The 13,468-nt window shown below is 43.0% G+C and overlaps 1 long non-coding RNA gene across 1 annotated transcript; it reads left to right on the top strand.

The window, feature by feature from the left end:
- The first annotated feature begins 3,570 nt into the window (after positions 1–3,570).
- LOC112487482 (uncharacterized) lies at positions 3,571–13,231 on the top strand. The gene is made up of 3 exons (XR_003050599.1): positions 3,571–4,153; positions 6,206–6,351; positions 13,033–13,231. It is a non-coding gene; the product is annotated as an uncharacterized LOC112487482 (long non-coding RNA).
- Positions 13,232–13,468: the final 237 nt, after the last annotated feature.

Below are 13,468 nucleotides of genomic sequence, written 5' to 3'. Positions count from 1 at the left end.
TATGACTCAGCTGCTGCACGTATCACACCCATGTACACACACACACACACACACACAGTTAGAAAGCAGAAGGAAAGAGGGCAAAACAATGAAGGGGGCGCTCAAAACAAATACAGTAACTGATGACAAACCCAAGTTCAAAATGTACAAAAACAAACAGGTCCAGGGAGATGGGGTGGGGACATAACATTGAGTCAAAGGTTCAGTAACTGCAGTGGTTCAAGGCCACAGGCCTTAATAACAAACAGTAATAACTGTCAGAATCATAACGACATGTTGTCAAAGAAACCTAAACAGAAGACCAAGATGGATCAAGGTATTGGTAAGATACTTCCATCCAGACCCTTCAAGTACAAGTACTTGTAGTATTAGGCCCATGCCAAGCTGCTTGACCTACCCAGTCACAACACAAGTTAAAGTCTTGTCAGATTCTCATGTCATGTGACCCAGGTCCTCCTGCCGTTTCTTCAGCTCCAGGCTCTCACAGTATAGAAAGTGTTTTTGTTTTTTCTTTCTCAGAGCCTGTGATTTACTGTAACCATCTGCACCTCAGCTCTGAGTGCAGATCTTGACCAGATGGAGGAGCGGACGACTGTTTCGGTCTTGTCATCAGTCTCTTTCTTCAGAGGAGGTCAAACACAGACGGTCTCTTCAACATGAGGCCAGCATGTGTTGGCCTGCTGCTCCTATAGGCTGCTCATAGGTTCAGCGTGCTCTGCTGCACAGCAGCAACACCATCGGTCAGATCACAGCACTCACGCCGTAGCTAACAATTTACTGTAGAAGCGGAAAACAGAAGACATGCATGAAGAAGGACGGAGGACGTTAATGTCCTGCCAACAATATGGAAGGTATTCACTGGAACCTTCTCAAATCTTCACTCCTATAGACAGTGATGTTCGGCTGAGTTTATCTAAACTGCTGCCACGGCTCCACATGCCTGAGAACTTCAAATCAGATGATAAATTCAGGAAATGCACCTTTACAGCTGAACTCTAACATTATTGTCTTTAACAAACACTATATCCATACAGTGGTGAAGTCAGCTGGTGCGACCTGGGTCTGAACACTACTCAGTATAGATTAGTTTGCAATAACGCTACAGTAAGAACTGTACAGTAACTGTTAGCCAACAAAGGCTTAGAGTTAGCAACAAAGGCTTAGAGTTAGCCAACAAAGGCTTAGAGTTAGCCAACAGAGGCTTAAAGTTAGCCAACAGAGGCTTAGAGTTAGCCAACAAAGGCTTAGAGTTAGCCAACAAAGGCTTAGAGTTAGCCAACAGAGGCTTAGAGTTAGCCAACAAAGGCTTAGAGTTAGCCAACAGACACAGCAAGAACACTTTGTAATGTTCCTCATCTGATCAAATGACAGAAACTGGAGGGTTGGGTCAGCCTCGCTCGTCCATGTTGGTTCACTGCTTCTCCTTTCTTGAACCCTTGTTGAGAGAGACTGACCTCTACAGGCCAGGACAATGTACAGACCAGGTCCTCCAGCCAAGCTATTTTGGCCTCTGTCCAACTGGTTCAAATCCCAAGACATTTATTTCTGAAGAAATCATTAATTATTATGGATGTTTATTAATTCATATGAATTATTAATATTATTGATTGATTAAACTGACAGTGGTCGTGTTGAGACGAGGACTAGAGTTAGCTACACTCGTTGGTCCTTCAGTACTTCACCTGTTACAGCTGAACAGTGAGGCTCTGACCTCTGCAGATGTTAGTCTCCCAAGATGTAAATTACTGATAATATTCATCAGATCCTGGATTAAGAGGTCAGAGTTCAAGTATGCAGTTTCCTCTGCAGTAACGACGAGTGCTGCTGGTGATAATGATGCTGCTGCTGCTGCTGCTGCTGCTAATGCTGCTGGTGATAATGCTGCTGCTGCTGCTGCTGCTGCTAATGCTGCTGGTGATTAATGCTGCTGCTGCTATGCTGCTGGTGATAATGCTGCTGCTGCTAATGCTGCTGGTGATAATGCTGCTGCTGCTAATGCTGCTGATGATAATGCTACTGCTGCTGCTGCTGCTAATGCTGCTGCTGCTGCTGCTATGATGATCTTCACTTTGAGCCTTGATTCTTCTCTCACTCCTTCTCTCCTCTGTCCAATCCCAGTTGAAGGCAACTTGGACTCTGACGGACAGAGTTGGATTTGTGAATAATTTGAACCACATCTTAGACACGGAGACAGAATTAGACTGAACATGCTAATTCAGTTCAGAGAGGGAAAAAGAGAAAATATCACTGAGGAGCAGAAGGTCTTTATTCTCAGTCCCAAACAAGACGTTCATCAGGGACAGGTCCAAAGTAAACTCTGGAGCCAGGAATGTTTTTCAGTCCTTTCTTTAAACCAAAGAGGTTTGGTTTGTTCTGAAGAATTGATCAATGGTTTTGTGATGACCAGAACATTCCTCACTGACACACTGAACTGTTTTAAAGGAGAACAAACCAGAACCCCGAGCCACACTGTGGACACCACAACACTTTAATGTGACTTTAATGTGGCCGACGTGTCCTGCTGCTGCTGCCACCACTGCTGCTGCTGCTGCAGCTGCTGTTGCCACTGCTGTTGCTGCTGCTTCTGCGGCAGACGTCAGCGCAGCACCATGGTCTGATTAAGAAACTGCTGGCAAACAATACCAGGGCTGGGTGCCATCTCCAGCTGCTTCCTGTCATACAGAGGCCCCAGCTCCAGTGGACAGGACTTATTTATTCCCTTTTTCAAGGCTCACATGAAAGACACGGCTGTTTGTGTGTGTGTTTATTATGACTCAGAGTTGCACAATAGGAAACTTAAGGAATAGAATCAAAGCTGCGGAGTGTGTTTGATGCTGGATGAGAAGAGGCTCAAACACTGGGACCAGCTGCCGACCGTGAGATCATTAATTCTGCTGACATTTAGGCACCGAGGAGCGTGACCTCTGAGTACCCACAGCAGCAGCTAACTAGCCCTGCTCCTCATCTCAGCAGAAAAGATGAAAACACAGAGACAGAGGGCAGCGGTGTGCACAGATATATGGGGTCTAAAGCAATGGTCCTCAGATGGTGGTCGAGTGGACCCATCCAAGCTGCGAGCCACATATTTGCAAATGATAAGCTAAACTTTTCTCTCTCTCTCTCTCTTTCACTGTGTTTTTGTTTGTCCAGTACATGGGAGTGGGCTGTCATCTCCACGCCAACGATGTGCTGATAGGCCAACAGTCAGAGCCCAGATTGAATGAAAGGTTTGAAAGAAGAAAGTGGAGGAACTGTATAAATCAGCAGGTCAACAAAAACAACTGTAATGTATTTAAATAATATTTTTTTATGTGAGTCTAATCAACCAAAAATATTCACAAACTCCTGCATTACCTACGGTGATGCTGCAGGGGTCGACAAAGCCCTGCTGGAACATCTGGCTTTTCAGACTTACATTTACTCATTATAAATATATATTTATAATATTTAAGCTGATTTAACTATTCCAAAATGGATAAAACAATTAATAAAAGACAAAATGTTATCAGGAAACACAACAAATAAGTTAAAGGTTAGCAAAACAAAACCAGATTAGCAAAAAAAGAAAATGTTACTGTTAATGAAACAGTTCTTCAGTATTTGTAGGTAACAGTAGCTAATATGCAGCGAATGAAGTAAACATAACAAGAAAACTCATAATTGGGATGAAACATGCATTAATAGTTAATTGTAAGTTAAAAATAGCTTATAGCAAAACTAAAGCTAACAGTTAGCTCCTTGGTAGTTACAAAATCCAAGACTGAAATGACTCTATGTTGTCCTTGACACCTTTAATAATAATTGAATGTCCTTCATAATGATATAAAATATGAGCCACAACCAGCCCCTGTGCCAGACAGTGGACACTCCTGTTCAACAGTCACCAGGCAGTGATCATCACTGAACTTTATTCCCTCTGTTTTATTTTTATTTTTTTAACCTGGCTGTGTCCCATGTGCAGCCCAGAAGGGACCTGACAAAGGCCCACGTCTGCAGTACATTTGGGACAAAGATTTCTGGCAGAAGAAAACGGGTCGTGGTGGAGGAGTGGGTGCAGAGCGGGACGGACTGAATAACAGAACGGTTCGAACCAACCCTAACCTGCTGGGCTTGACCTCCACCCCCTGCCCAGTGTCAGTGTCAGTGGATTTAGGTCAGTGCTCTTTGTTAAAGTGTCAGAAAAGACAGTCCGTCGACTTAGGCATGTCCAACAGCCAATAACTGCACTTCAAGCCGTAAATAATGGTGTACAGAAACTCCTGTCGTTTCTTCGTTGCCTTGTGTAAAAAGAATAATAGTATGTCACCATCTACTGGCTGCATCCGGAACATATTTGTAGAAGAATTAGTTTGGAAACCCTGCATTAAATAAAACAGGAATATGTTTAATTTCTGATAAACAATTGAACCATAAATATATAAAACCATGATTTATGGCTTGATTTGTTTCTCTAAATTTTAGAAGAAGAATATTTACCCCCCCCCCCCCACCTCCTCCCTTATTTTATTTATTTTGAGGGCCATGTTTATCTAATCTCATTCGATTGTCTGTCTTTTGTATCAGTTGATGGTGATGGTGTGTTTGGATGGAATGCTTCATTTCACAGTTTTACTCTGTTGAAACCCTGACACAGTGAAGACTTCAGCAGCTGGACACTCACAGATGTAGTTTGGTTTTAGAATAGAAATGGCAGAAAAAACTAAACAACAGTTTTCACAGGAGGCAGAGTCGGATCTGGACTGCAGGCCAGACACTCACACACTTTGTCTATTATGGAAGTTTTGCCCTTTTGACCTTTATGGACAGAGATTCCTCTGACACTGATACAAAAAACTAAAATGATCTAACTGTGTGTGTGTGCCAGGTTTTCACATACAAATACTGGTTTTGATGAATGAACGTCAGTGAAACCTAACAGAGAGAATGTCATAGAGTGGTGCAACACTGCCCTCGTCTGACCAAATTGAGGATTTCATATCAATAAAACTAAAAACAAATTTATTAAAACAATATTAAACATATTTAAACGACTTACTCTGTGTTAATTAAGTATAACGTTTAAATATGTTTAATATTGTTTTGGTTTTTTTTTTTCTCTCAGCGGAAGTGTGACTTCAACTGTGTAGAACTGTTTCCGTGTGAATGAACAGATGCTGCTAAATAAGTCTTGGTGACTCGGTGAGTGTGTAGGCTCCTCAACTGTCCACTAGGGGGTTAAACAGAGTTAAGGCTGGTCTTCAGCTCTTATTAACTCCTTCCTGTCTTTGTTCCTGATGTTATCATTCAGTAGTCGTTCTTCATCACGGTCATACAGCTCAGTCAACATGTACTGTGTCCACTGTTGGGTTGTTTCAGTGTAAACTAACTGTCAGTCATCAGTTTACCTGCAGCAGCTACAGGAAAAGCTGACTCTACAAATGCAAAGCAGTGAAATCGTGCAGTGCGATCTAATATACAGTAGGGGGTGACGTGAGGAGCTCGTGAAGTGTCCTGGGTAAATGAAGATGATCACTGTGTTGGAGAAAATAAGTCCAGTGATGAAATATGTCAGAGAGACAGTTCACAATTGACAGCAAAACAGTACTGACAGAGACAGTACTGACAGAGACAGTACTGACAGCTGGAGATACCCATTTAATGTTTGTTTATTCAGTACTTTTTAATGTGTTGTCGTCGTCGTTGTTGTTGTTGTGTATCTGTATTTTTTCTTTATTGTTGTCACATATAGCAACAACAACAACAACAGAGATAAAAACTGTCATCTTGACCCAGGTATGTGTCCCATGACTTAATCTATGTTGCCGCACTACTGTGTTGTTCTGGTCCCAGTGGTAATGTCGTACTTGGAACAGTAGGCGGCAGTAGAGTACAATTATCAATCTATCCATTATGAGACCAAATACCCATAGCCGGATCACGCATTGATGATTTAACTGTGTCCGTGTGTGTGTGTGTGTGTGTGTGTGTGTGAGAGAGAGAGAGAGAGAGAGAGGATTACCCTTCGCTTATCTCAACTGTGCTCGTTCACGTCATCGTGTGCGCGCCTTCACCTGCGCCGGGACTTGATCCAAAATACTACCTTGTGGATTTGAACCGGTATCTCATGGATGGGCGTGAGGGTGAAAACTATGTGAACAGCGGTTGATGTGGATTTACTGACCGCTGCTCGGACTGACGAAGGTCCGGCTTGGTTTTTGTTCCTAAGTTGTTCCAGATCTAGGACGCCGTGGTCGACCCGCCCTGCGACCAGGAGAGGATTAGCAGAGACTGGAACACCGGCCAGGACTCGGCAAGATCTTTACCTCAATACAGGCAGACTGGGGCAGAGGGACCGAGGAGCTGCGTCGAAGAGTAAGAGATAAAGAAAAACATTCTGTTTTTTTTTAGTTCTTTTCATTTTATCTGCCTTTTAACCACTGTTAAAATGTTCCAAAATAAAACGGTAAACAGTGAGAGGTGATAACATTCTTAACATACACGGCGCCTTGACGGACTTTTTGCAGTTTTAACATGAAATGAAATGGAAATAACCGTAGCCCCATGTTTGAACCTGAAAAACTGTAACAATGGATACTGAGAAAAGTATATGAAGTCAAAAATATATTAAAGTTATATTTACAGGACAAAGACGGGCACGGTGTGTTTTACACTAGGCTCGCAGATTACATTTTTAATCTGATTAATTACGATTACTTTCTTAATTGTAGCTAATCTCAATGACTCGTGATAAGGTGTAGTAAACCAACAAAATGTCCTAAATGTGACAGAAAATCGTTTCTCCGTATAGTTCTGGAACAGACAGACCAGTCCAGTCAGGTACATGTCTGTGTCGGTGACTAATCCAGATGATGGGATTATTAATCTGGAAACATGTGTTTAACAACATTCAAACGTCTAATTGGAGGAAACGGTGGCCGGTGGAGCCCGCGGTAAATAACGACTGTGTTTTGGAGGAACCATAAATGGATGAACAGTGGGATTATTGCATACACAGTGGGAGTCCATCTGCTCATGAGGTGAGAGCCATGACAACTTTCATCTCAATACAGTTCACCAATATATTAGCATGATTAATACGTTATTTCTCCACTAATTAATATAGAAAAACAAAATTAACAAAAGAAAACAAACACAGCTCCACTATCAGGGAACAGACAGTGACTCTGATTGTGCAGCTTTGTACCTTTGAAAACAGCTACTTATAAACAAGACGTTTGCTCTGACGCAGCCCAGGTGACAGTGAGCTACAAAACTTCAAAAACGATGGTAAAAATGTCAAAGAAAAGAAAGTCCACAACATCTTGGATCCTCTGATCCTGTCAGGGTGGCAGGGAAACTCAAGCCACTCCCAGCAGTCACAGGGTGAGGACGGGGTCACACCCTTGACAGGTCTCCAGTTCATCGCAAGGTCACGTTTAGCAGCCGTTCACACTAAGATTCACACCTGGTTCACACCTCAGGGTCATTTGGTTTTTTTGTCCTGCTGCCTCCTGAGAGCTCTGGGTTTTTATCATTTGTCTCTACAGGGAGGGACGTGGTGATCACAACAACAGGAGCAGAGCACCAACACACATGCAGTGTATCTGCACACGTGTGTGTGTGTGTGTGTGTGTGCATCAGTTGCTGCTGCAGATATTTTGCTGCATCACGTTTCTGAGCGACAGTCAGATGTGATGACTGCATCATGTTGATCAGTTAGGCTCTACTTTAACACTGTGTGTGTGTGTGTGTGTGGATGAAGCTGTGTTTCAGATCACAGACCAACAGAGCAGCAGTGTTTCCACACTTTACTCATTCATGAGGTTGCTTCAAAGCTTTTCTGTTTGTCGGGTTTAATACAAATACAAACCTGGACCTGAACACCATCAGTGCTCAGTGCTCACAGTCAGAGGATGTCGTGGATAATGTGTGTGAGTCCTTCTTTATGTTTGTTCACGTCTATAAATAACATAATCAAAGTTGTTCCATAAAAACACAGGCTCAGTTTGAATCACTGCTGTAACCAAATCTGCCTCAGTCAACGCCCCACAGATTTAGACACGCTGCTCAGATCAGCAGCAGGCAACACGTTGAGCTTCTCCCACTGGACCATAATTCAATTCTACACGTGTCCAATTCAAACTAAGTCTTGACTGTCAACACCGGAGGTCAAAGGTGTCACTGACTTTTCATGAATTGGGCTTTGAACGTCTCAACCAGCTGAAATATGGCAGAGTGATGTTAGTCAGCAGAAAGTAGAAAAAAACACGTCCAGTGATAACAAAAAAATCAAATCACTCAAATTCAGCTCAAATGTAGCAGCAGTAGCTTCAAAAGCTGAGGCATCAAAGCTACAACAGTTAGACAATATAAATATGGTAAAAGTGGGTAGTTTTAAAGAAAACAAGTTTAAAAAATAACTAATTTAATAAAGCAGAGCTCAAAATATTGTTTTGAAAAGAAAAGGAAAACAACCCTAGAGGATTTATCCAAAATCAGCTCATACACATCTTTAAGTGCATTAATATTAGCCAAAAAAAATTGCCAAAAAATAACTTTTTTAATCAGGAACTGCTCCAATGTAGCTCATAACGCAGCAACATTAGCTTTAAACGATGAAACACCTAAACTTTAAACAGAAATATTAACAGAACCAATAACATCAAAGGTTAGCATAACAATAGCCCAACGTTAGCTGAAGAAAAGAAGATGGCCATCCTGCTCAAGGGAAGACTGACACCCCAACCCGCTGACCTTCGACCTTGAAGAGGTTTAAGTTAAAGTAGAAGTTGAAAGGATCAAAAGTTTAAAGAAAGCCTAAAACGTAGCATAGAAAAAAAACAACTTTTAAAGGATGAAACCTGGACCCCAGAGCCAGGCTCCAGAGCGGTCAGAGTACAGTGATGCATCAGAAAATAAGGTTAGCAGGAAACAAGGTGTGAAAGGTTTTACATCAGCTCTAATCTGCCACACAGTGGACACAGCACTTTTTCATCCAAGTCCAGCTTCATGCTGAAGCTGTGATGGAGTGGGCTTCACAGCCAGCCTTTACTGGTACTTCCTAGAGCGCTCTCAGTGCAGTACTGCTGTAGCTGTTACTGCATACAGTGTGTACTGTAGGGTTCATTAATAAGCAGTTGTCGGCGAACAGATCCCTCTCTGCTGTTTGTTTGAACTTCATCGTTGTCCTTTCATCGGTGTGAAGCCTCGACGCCGTTGGTCTTTGGGTCAGTGACAGTCGACCCACTGCCGTCAGGTCAGTTCCCTTCTGCTGAATGAAGCTCATCCTCCCCCCGTCATGACACCTGTCTCTGGGTGTGATCTAGAGTTGAAGTCAGTGTGTTTGGGGAGGGAAGTAATGTTGTAGCGCCACCTTCTGATTTAGTAAGCTGTTGATCTTATAAAATAAATGTTCAGTGTGTAGTTAACCAAGACAAGTGGACAAACTGATTTTTACTGCAGTACTAGTGCTTTATATTTATGCTCTGATACTACAGCAGTTATACTGTATACTTACAGTAAACAGCTGCAGGTATACAAAATATTAATACAGTAATAATAATTAAAACAACCACTGTTAGGGCTTGGTATGGTCTCTCAGAGACTGCAGACATGACTCTGAGTCAGTACAAGGACTGGGACATGGACTTGGACTTGGACCAAAGAGGTCCGAACGTCTCTGTTGTACAGTCACATGACTCTGTGTTTGTTCTTTTCTTTCTAAACGACTGTGTTAACCTGGTGAATCAAGGTTTGATCACTTGTCGTTATCTGTGTCAGTGGTACTGTTGTGCCAGAGTTTAAGGAACTAATTCACTAAAAAGAACGGGTCCTGGTCCTGGTCCTGGTCCTGGTCCTGGTCACCCATCCTCTCTCAGGCACACGTTTGCTTCAATTGACTTTCATTGAACTGACTTTCCAGGAAGCTTCCTACATTGAACCAGAACTCACAGAGTGTGTGTGTGTGTGTGTGTGTGTGTGTACCTGCCCACACTGGGCCTGGAGCTAACTAATTAACCCAGAAGCTCATTTATCAAATTGTCAGAAGTAACATTTGCCTGAAAACAAATCCATTTAGCCAGTGTAACGAGCAACACCCTAGTTAGCAGCCCCCCCCCGCCACCCCGCCCCGCCTACACATCAGTGGATTAATGACCCACCAACCAGGGTCTCACTGGGCCAACAGGATCCTCCTGTGGTCCTCCCCCGTCCTCCTTCATGCCTCTCCCAGCAGCAGTGGACGGACGTCTCACTAAGACGTCCACAATCTAATAGAGTTGCCAGAAATCAATGAGCAGAAGTATTTGTTGAATAAATAAATAGGAACAGGCCGAGCCTCGTTACCCAGACAAACACGGAGGATCAGGAGAGCGGCGTTCCTAATCTTCCTAATTCCTGATCATATATTTCTCCTAAACAAACTGAGACTCAGCCTGTCCAGGAACTGCAGTGGTTCTTCTGCAGCCTTTCTTGACACCAGTACCAGGAACTGTTCGGGTTCTTCAACTGAACCCCCCCCCCCCCTCCTTCATCCCACACCCCTTTACTTTACTAGTTCAGAGGTCATCAGGGTTTAAGTCATTACTACCATTGTCATCTCATTGGACGGCCAGGTCGGGGAGGGAGGGGGGGGTGGAGTCTGTTGATAATATGTTTCTCTTTCTGTTAAGTACTGTTTACCTCAAAAGTACCAAAAACCTGAGACTGAGCTGGTACTGAGCTCTCATTGGTTCTGGGACGTCAGAACAAAAGACTTTTGTTCTGACGATATTTTCAGATATTTTCTTGGTACCAGAACAACAAATCTTTCAAGCTGAAATCATTTTTTTAACTTCATACAGTTGTAAACAGTTCAAACACTGTTTCTCCTTGACTGCTCAGTGCTGAACTTCATTTAAGGTAAGAAATATAAAATATATTGAAACAGTTAATATTACAGGTAAATATTAGAGATACATCCATTGTGTTGTTATTGATTTTTGGACAGTTACAGTGATGCTACTTTACAACACAGGTTTCGTCTTCTTAATTCTAACAACCAAATGTGTCTTCTGCCTTAAACCGTACCTGGGGGAGCAGCCTGCTCCTTAATGGTGCCTGCTCCACACCACAGCCAGGGAGGCAGGATTTGGACCTGACAACAGGCCTGATCCCTGTCCCACTAGGCCACAGGCCGGCCACAGAATGGATAGTTCTGGACCTTGAATCCCCTAGATTTGGTCATTAGCTAAAGCCCAAGACCATTGGTGAGGGCTAGTATTATATTGGAATAGTGCTGGTATTTTAATGGAAATATTGAATTAGAGTTACAAGAAAATGTTGTTGACCTCAGCAGCTTTTAAAAAAATGACTGACCAAGTGGAGAGCATTTCCAGACATTAGAGCTAATGTCCTACATCTGAGGATGCATTAACTGGACTGAATGGACATGACATCACTTCCTGCTGCACCTGTTGCTCCTGTTCTTTGATTATTCCTAATGTTTCCTGCTGTTCTGTTTCATCACTCTGTTCTTCCCTGGGTTTTTTGTTTCATCATGCTAGTAAACCCCTGGCCAGTTCTAGCCCGCGTGTGATGTTCCCACACAGACACACTAATGGCTGCCGTTTATAGCTAACGTAGTCTCTGTACAACAGAGTGCTCGTAAACTGTAGTCTCCTAAAAAAGACTCAAAGTGATTAGCAAGGAGACGTAATTTAAAAACCCTACAAAACAAAAGTGGAAATGTGAGTTCAGTCCAATAATCAGAACATCTGAAAACTTCACTCAACTATATTTTGTAAAATGATTGCTTTATAATCAACTTCTGTTTTCTTTGGGATACCTCAGGGTTCAGTCTCTGGACTCATTCTGTTCCTGATATGTTTCTTCAGTTCTAAAAGACACTCCCTTTAACATCCACATGTCAACTGAATCTGTATTCTTCTTACATTTTCCCCCAATCGTTCAGGAAATAATCTGTCTTCCGTTTATCCCTGTGTGACAGAGGCAGCGTTGGTCCAAAAAAAACAAGGAACCACGGGTTTGTACTGCGGACACTCTTGCCTTTTGGTTTGGCTCACATTTCCCCTTCTCATCTTTTCCTCTCTGCACACTCATATTATTTCTCTCCGTCTCCCTCTGTGCGTCAGTTTCGCCTGTTAGCTGTCAGTAGAGTGAAGCAGCTGCATTATCCACATGCATTATTGATGCACACAGCACTCTGACAAGTGTACACGTACTGGACACACACCCTTTAGAAGTACCGTTCCCGTGCACAGTCATGCTCTTCAAAAGTACTTCCTTAATTACTATTTGATTGATTTGAAGACCTCCACAACAAACTCATGCTTTTCTGTTGGTTTTTCACCTGCCACGTCCAGCGTTCACAGAAACCAAACCCTTCCTTGCTGCCACACACTGAGTAATTAGTTCGGTGTTGTGCTTGACATCCTGTAGTGATTTAAGGAGAATTGGAGACACAGAGGAGCAGAAGTGAAAAATCGATCTCTTACAAAAACGAAGGAATAGCAAACGGCTCTGAATCAAAGAAGCAGGAATCAGGGAGTGTAGAGAAACAAATTAGAGAGCAGTAGTTATGGTGCTTGATTGGTCTGTGGGCAGATATTAGAGGGAGGAAGGGACAAAGAGGGGGGGGGGGGGGCACAGAGGACTTCTTAGCATCTTATTTCCCAGTTCTTTGTAAAGGCCTCATTAATTATAGATGATGTTTGGAGCAGTGCAGGGGCAAGTGAGGCCCCACCACCAGCCCAGGCTGAGGAGGTCTGTCCAGAGCAGGTCTGTCCAGAGCAGGTCTGTCCAGAGCAGGTCTGTCCAGAGCAGGACACTTTGGTAAGATGATTAAAGGTCATTGGCCCATATGAGGGTAGAAAGATATTCCTCTGACACTGACCTGTCTGTGACTCTGTGACCTACAGACGTTCTCCTCTATTCTGTGGCTGCTGCCTTTTTGAGATCCATGTTTTGTCTTGGGGTTTGTAAACTGACACTGACTGTGAGTGTGTGGCTACAACTGTAACATCTGACTCTCTGATCTGGTGTCTGTGTCTTCAGGAGATGGAGACGAGTCAGCGAGGTCCCCTTCAACATGACGAAGGACGCAGGGAGAGCAGAGCAGGACTGTGAGTGCCACCGTCATGGAGCCCTGACCCACGGGGCAGATAAAGGTGTGTGAATGTGTGAGGGCAACTCCAAGTCTTTCCCTCTGTGTTGGACCGTCCCCAACACATGCTGTGCAGAAATGTCACTGATGGTTTTGAAATAGATACAGGAAAGAGTTGATGTTCAGATGAACCCCGTGACAAAGGACCAAAGGTATTTGGTAACGAGCACTTGAACTCACCATCAGATCAGTTTACATGAATGTTAATAACAGTTCTTTAATTTATCTGGAATGATAACTTCATCAATGACAGTTTTATCTTTAAATGACATAATTACACTCCATTGTACACACTGGTTTGACCAATATGTACAATTATCATTATAA

The sequence above is a fragment of the Cynoglossus semilaevis genome, chromosome 9 (assembly GCF_000523025.1).
Source record: "Cynoglossus semilaevis isolate Cse_v1.0 chromosome 9, Cse_v1.0, whole genome shotgun sequence".
In the NCBI taxonomy this organism is placed as follows: Eukaryota; Metazoa; Chordata; class Actinopteri; order Pleuronectiformes; family Cynoglossidae; genus Cynoglossus; species Cynoglossus semilaevis.
This window is presented reverse-complemented; position numbering and strand designations above follow the sequence as displayed.